Here is a 6058-nt window from a genome sequence, read left to right as displayed (position 1 = left end):
TCGTATTCTCATGACTAGGGAGAGGGTGTCTAGTGCTACTTTTGAGGAGGTTGTTGACATTGCTCATGAGATTGAGTCAGTTCATCGCCAGGAGCAAGATGAGAGGGAGGCCAAGAGGCCTCGAGGATCTGGTAGTTATGGTGGTGCTCCTTCGAGAGGTCAGTTTCAGCACGGCAGAGGCCGTCCATTCAGGCATGCTCAGTCAGCTCGCCTAGGTTATCGTGGGGCGTCATCGGGTCATGGTTCTCACAGTTCTCTTCAAGTCCAGTCATCACTTAGTGCCCTTCCAGCTCAGAGTTCGTCCCGTGCATTATCAATTCAGGGCTCTTCTATGCTAGGTGCATCTGCTAGTCATTCCGGTGCTAGGGGTTCCATTCAGTCCCCGTCTCCAGCACCCCGGAGTTGCTATGAGTGTGGAGATATAGGTCATATGTGGAGGCAGTGTCCTCGTCGTCTTGGGGGTTCATCTTAGTAGAGGAGTCAACCATCGGCTTCTGCGCCAGTTACTTCACCACCACCCACCCACCCAGCTAGGGGTGGAGGTCAGTCAGCTAGGGGTTGCCCTAGAGGGGGAGGTCGATCAGGTGGTGGTCAGGCCCATTTCTATGCACTTCCAGCTAGACCTGATGCTATTGCTTCAGACGCCGTGATCACATGTATTGTCTCAGTTTGCCACAGAGATGCCTCTGTGTTATTTGATCTCGGTTCCACTTATTCTTATGTGTCATCATACTTTGCTCGTTATTTGGATACGCCCCATGAGTCTCCTATTTCATCTGTTCGTGTATCTACTCTGTTGGGCAATATTGTTGTTGTAGACCGTGTATACCGGTCATGAGTGGTAACTATTGGGAATCTAGAGACTCGAGTGGATCTATTGTTGTTATATATGGTAGACTTAGATGTTATATTAGGCATGGATTGGCTATCTCTATGTCGTGCTATTTTGGACTATCATGCTAAGATAGTGACATTGGTTATGCCGGGTGTGCCACGTATTGAGTGGCGAGGTTCGACTGATTATGTTCCCAGTAGGGTGATTTCATTCTTGAAGGCCCAGCATATGGTTGGGAAGGGTTGTCTTTCTTACTTAGCCTTTGTGAGGGATGTCGGTGCAGAGACTCCTAGTATTGATTTTGTTCCTATTGTGAGGGATTTTCCCGATGTGTATCCTACAGACCTGCCGTGCATGCCACCGGACAGGGATATTGATTTTGGTATTGATCTGGTGCTGGGCACTCAGCCCATTTCTATTCCACCATATCGTATGGCACTAGTGAAGTTGAAGGAGTTAAAGGAGCAGCTTCAGGAATTCCTTGATAAGGGGTTCATTCGGCCTAGTGTGTCATCGTGGGGTGCGCCTGTTCTATTTGTGAAAAAGAAGGATGGCACGATGAGAATGTGCATTGATGATAGGCAGTTGAACAAGGTTACAATTAAGAACAAGTATCCTTTGCCTCGTATCGATGATTTGTTTGACCAGCTTCAGGGAGCGAGAGTGTTCTCCAAGATTGATCTCCGTTCAGGTTATCACTAGTTGAAGATCAGGGACTCGGATATTCTTAAGACGACTTTCAGGACCCGATATGGTCATTATGAGTTCTTGGTGATGCCTTTTGGGCTGACCAATGCCCCAGCAGCATTCATGCATTTGATGAACAGCGTGTTCCGGCCTTATCTCAACTTGTTCGTCATAGTTTTCATTGATGATATTCTGGTGTACTCGCGTAGTTAGGAGGAGCACGCGGAGCATTTGAGAGTTGTATTGTAGAGATTGAGGGAGGAGAAGCTTTATGCAAAGTTCTCCAAGTATGAGTTTTGGCTCAGTTCAGTGGCATTCTTGGGGCACGTGGTGTCCAGCGAGGGTATTCAGGTTGATCCGAAGAAGATAGAGGCGGTTCAGAGGTTTCCCAGACCGTCCTCATCCACAGAGGCTCGCAACTTCCTTAATTTGGCGGGGTATTACTGCCGGTTTGTTCAGGGGTTCTCATCTATCGCATCGCCCTTGAACAAGTTGACTCAGAAGGGTGCTCCATTCAGGTGGTCGGACGAGTGTGGGGAGAGCTTTCAGAAGCTCAAGACTGCCTTGATCACAGCTCCAGTGTTAGTTTTGCCATCAGCTTCAGGTTCATATACCATGCATTGTGATGCTTTGAGAGTTGGTATTGGGTGTGTATTGATGCAGGAGGGTAGAGTTATTGCTTATGCTTCTCGTCAGTTGAAGCCCCATGAGAAGAACTACCCTATTCATGATTTGGAGTTGGCTGCCATTATTCACACATTGAAGAATTGGAGGACTTGTATGTTGTGTCTTGTGAGGTGTTTACTGATCATCGTAGCCTCCAACACGTGTTCAAGCAGAAAAATCTCAATTTGAGGCAGCGGAGATAGTTGGAGTTGCTAAAGGATTATGATATTACTATTTTGTACCATCCAGGGAAAGCCAATGTGGTAGCTGATGCTTTGAGCCATAAGGCGGTGAGTATGGGGAGTTTGGCATATATTCCAGTTGGGGAGAGACCTCTTGTAGTTGATGTTCAGGACTTGGCCAATCAGTTCGTGAAGTTAGATATTTCAGAGCCCAGTCGGGTATTGACTTGTGTGATTTCTCGATCTTCCTTATTTGATCGCATCAGAGAGCGCCAGTATGATGATCCTTATTTGCTTGTCCTTAAGGATAGAGTTCAGCACGATGATACCAGTGATGTGACTATTGGGGATGATGGAGTGTTGAGGATGCAGGGCCGGATATGTATGCCCAATGTAGATAAGTTTCGTGAGTTGATTCTGGAGAAGGCCCATAGCTCACGGTATTCCATTCATCTGGGTGCTACGAAGATGTATCAGGATCTGAGACAACATTATTGGTGGAGGAGAATGAAGAAGGACATTGTGGGATTTGTAGCTTGGTGTCTCAATTGTTAGTAGGTGAAATATGAGCATTAGAGACCAGGTGGCTTGCTTCAGCAGATAGATATTCCAGAGTGGAAGTGGGAGCAGATCACCATGGACTTTGTAGTTAGGCTCCCACGGACTTTGAAGAAGTTCGATGCTATTTGGGTGATTGTGGATCGGCTGATCAAGTCTGCGCACTTCATTCAATGTACTACCTATTCTTCAGAGCGGTTGGTAGAGATCTATATCTGGGAGATTGTTCGTTTGCATGGTGTCCCAGTTTCCATCATTTCAGATAGAGGCTCTCAGTTTACTTCATAGTTTTGGAGGTCTATGAAGCAAGAGTTGGGTACTCAGGTTGAGTTGAGCACAACTTTTCACCCTCAGATGGACGGGCAGTCTGAGCTCACTATTCATATATTAGAGGACATGTTGTGCGCTTGTGTCATTGTTTTCGGAGGGTCATGGGATCAGTTTCTACCGCTCATAGAGTTTGCTTATAACAACAGCTACCAGTAGAGTATTCAAATGGCTCCATATAAGGCTTTGTATGGGAGGCGATGTAGATCTCCAGTTGGTTGGTTTGATCCGGGTGAGGTTAGGCTATTGGGGACAGACTTGGTGCAGGATGCTTTAGAAAAGGTGAAGGCAATTCAGGAGAGGCTTCGTACAGCGCAGTCGAGACAAAAGAGTTATGCTAACAGGAAGGTTCGGGATGTGTCCTACATGGTTGGTGAGAAGGTTCTGTTGAAGGTTTCACCCATGAAGGGTGTTATGAGATTTGGGAAGAAAGGTAAATTGAGTCATCGGTTCATTGGGCCTTTTGAGGTGCTTCGGAGGATTGGGGAAGTGTCTTATGAGCTTGCTTTGCCACCCATCTTGTCCATTATACATCCGATATTTCATGTTTCTATTCTCCGAAAGTATATTGGGGATCCATCTCAGGTTCTGGATTTCAGCATGGTGCAGTTAGATGGTGATTTGACTTATAATGTGGAGCCAACATCTATTTTGGAGCGTCAGGTTCGAAAGTTGGGATCAAAGGATATAGCTTCAGTGAAAGTGCAATGGAGAGTCGGCCCATGGAGGAGGCTACCTGGGAGACCGAGCAGGAGATGCAGAACATATATTCTCACTTATTTGAGGCTTCAGGTATATTTCTTGACTCGTTCGAGGACGAACGTTTGTTAAAGAGGGGGAGGATGTAACGACTCGGCCGATCGTTTCATGAGTTACCACTCCGTTTCTCCCATTTCTGCTTATTATTGCCTTGTTCAGCTGTATTATGTGTTATCAGATTGGTTGGCTCGAGTTCGGAAAGGTTTGGTAAGGTTTGAGACACTTAGTCTCTTTTGAGTAAGCTTAAGTTGGAAAAGTCAATTGGATGTTGACTTATGTGTTAAAGGGCTCGGATGTGAGTTCCGATAGTTCAAATAGCTTCGGTAGGTGATTTGGGACTTAGGAGTGTGATCAGAATGTGTTTTGGAGGTACAGAGTAGATTTAGGCTTGAATTAGCGAAATTGGAATTTTGGCATTTTCCGGTTGATAGGTGATATTTTAATATAGGGGTCGGAATGAAATTTCGGGAGTTGCAATAGGTCTGTTGTGTCATTTGGGATGTGTGTGCAAAATTTCAGGTCATTCAGACGTGGTTTGATAGACTTTTTGATCGAAAGCGGAATTTGGAAGATTTTGGAATTCTTAGGCTTGAATCCGATGCAAATTTAGTGTTTTGATGTTGTTTTGAGCGCTCCGAAGGTTGGAACAAGTTTGAATGATGATATGGGATATGTTGGCATGTTTGGTTGAAGTCCCGAGGGCCTCGAGTGAGTTTTGGGTAGTTAAACGGACCATTTCAAGTTGGATAAAATTGCAGAAAATTTGCTGTGAGTGTTGCAGACGTTTCGCCTTCACGTTCGCGAGTGGGTCCTCGCGTTCGCGAAGGGTTAGGACGTGAGGTTAGAAGATTGGCCTTCGCGTTCGCGATGGGCTGGGGTCATTGAGCTACACGTTCGCGAGATGGAGGCCGCGTTCGCGATGGGCTGGGAAGCTGAGCCTTCGCGTTCGCGAAGAAGAAAAAAGTGGTCAATGCCAGGTTGTGCCTCACGAACGCGAGGCGTTGACTGCATTCGCGATGAAGAAATTTTAAGTGTTGGGCAGAATGTTTAAAAGACCCATTTCCGCGATTTTGGGTCTAAGTTCCTTCATTTTTGGGTGATTTTGAAGCTTTTTGAAGGGGATTGAAAAGAGAATCAAGGGGGAACACTTGGAGGTAAGATTTATGGACTTAATACTCAATCTTAATGTGATTTTCACCTAATTAATCATGGAATTTGTAAAATTTAAGCCTAAGTATTGAAGAACTAGGGCTTGTTGGAGACCTACAATTTGGGATTTGAGGGGTCGTTTGTGGTTGGATTTTGATGCTTTTGATATGAATGAACTCGGGGAGTGATAAGGAGTCTATTGATGTAAATTTTATCGGATTCCGAGACATAGTCCCGGGAGTCGAGTTTTGCCAATTTCGGGATTTGTATTGTAATTTGATTTATTTTGAGTGGACTTTATTCCCTTAGCATATATTGATGGTTTTGCACTGATTTTGGTTAGATTTGGAGCATCCGAAGGCCGATTCGAGAGGCAAAGGCATTGTGGGCTAGAGTTTGGACCGGATAGAGGTAAGTAATGATTATAAATGTTGTCCTAAGGGTATGAAACCCCGGATTTCACATCGTTGTGCTATATTGAGGTGACGCACATGTTAGATGACGAGCGTGGGTCGTACATTGTTGGGGATTGTGACTTAGTCTGTCCCGAATGACTGTTTTACTGCGTATTTGATTGAAAACTATTTGCTATCATCATGTTTTGGGCTGAATGCCATATTTGGGCCTCGTGCTAACTATTTTGGACCCTTAGGGGATTTTTACTACTATTCCTCACTGTTTTGACTTTATACTTGTACTCAGTCATGTTATATTCCGCTATTTTTATAACTCAACCATATTTACACTTTTTTGACATCTTAAATGTTATTTTGAGATGAGCATCACATTTTACTGTGCCCAAGTGGCTTTTAGAGATTTCTGACTGACTTGGGTCGATGGCCTGTATTGTGAGGTTATTATGGGATCGGGCTGTGTGCCGTAGCGACATTGTGTT

Source organism: Nicotiana tabacum, chromosome 20 (genome assembly GCF_000715075.1).
Source record: "Nicotiana tabacum cultivar K326 chromosome 20, ASM71507v2, whole genome shotgun sequence".
NCBI lineage: Eukaryota > Viridiplantae > Streptophyta > Magnoliopsida > Solanales > Solanaceae > Nicotiana > Nicotiana tabacum.
Note: the sequence above shows the minus strand (reverse complement) of the source record.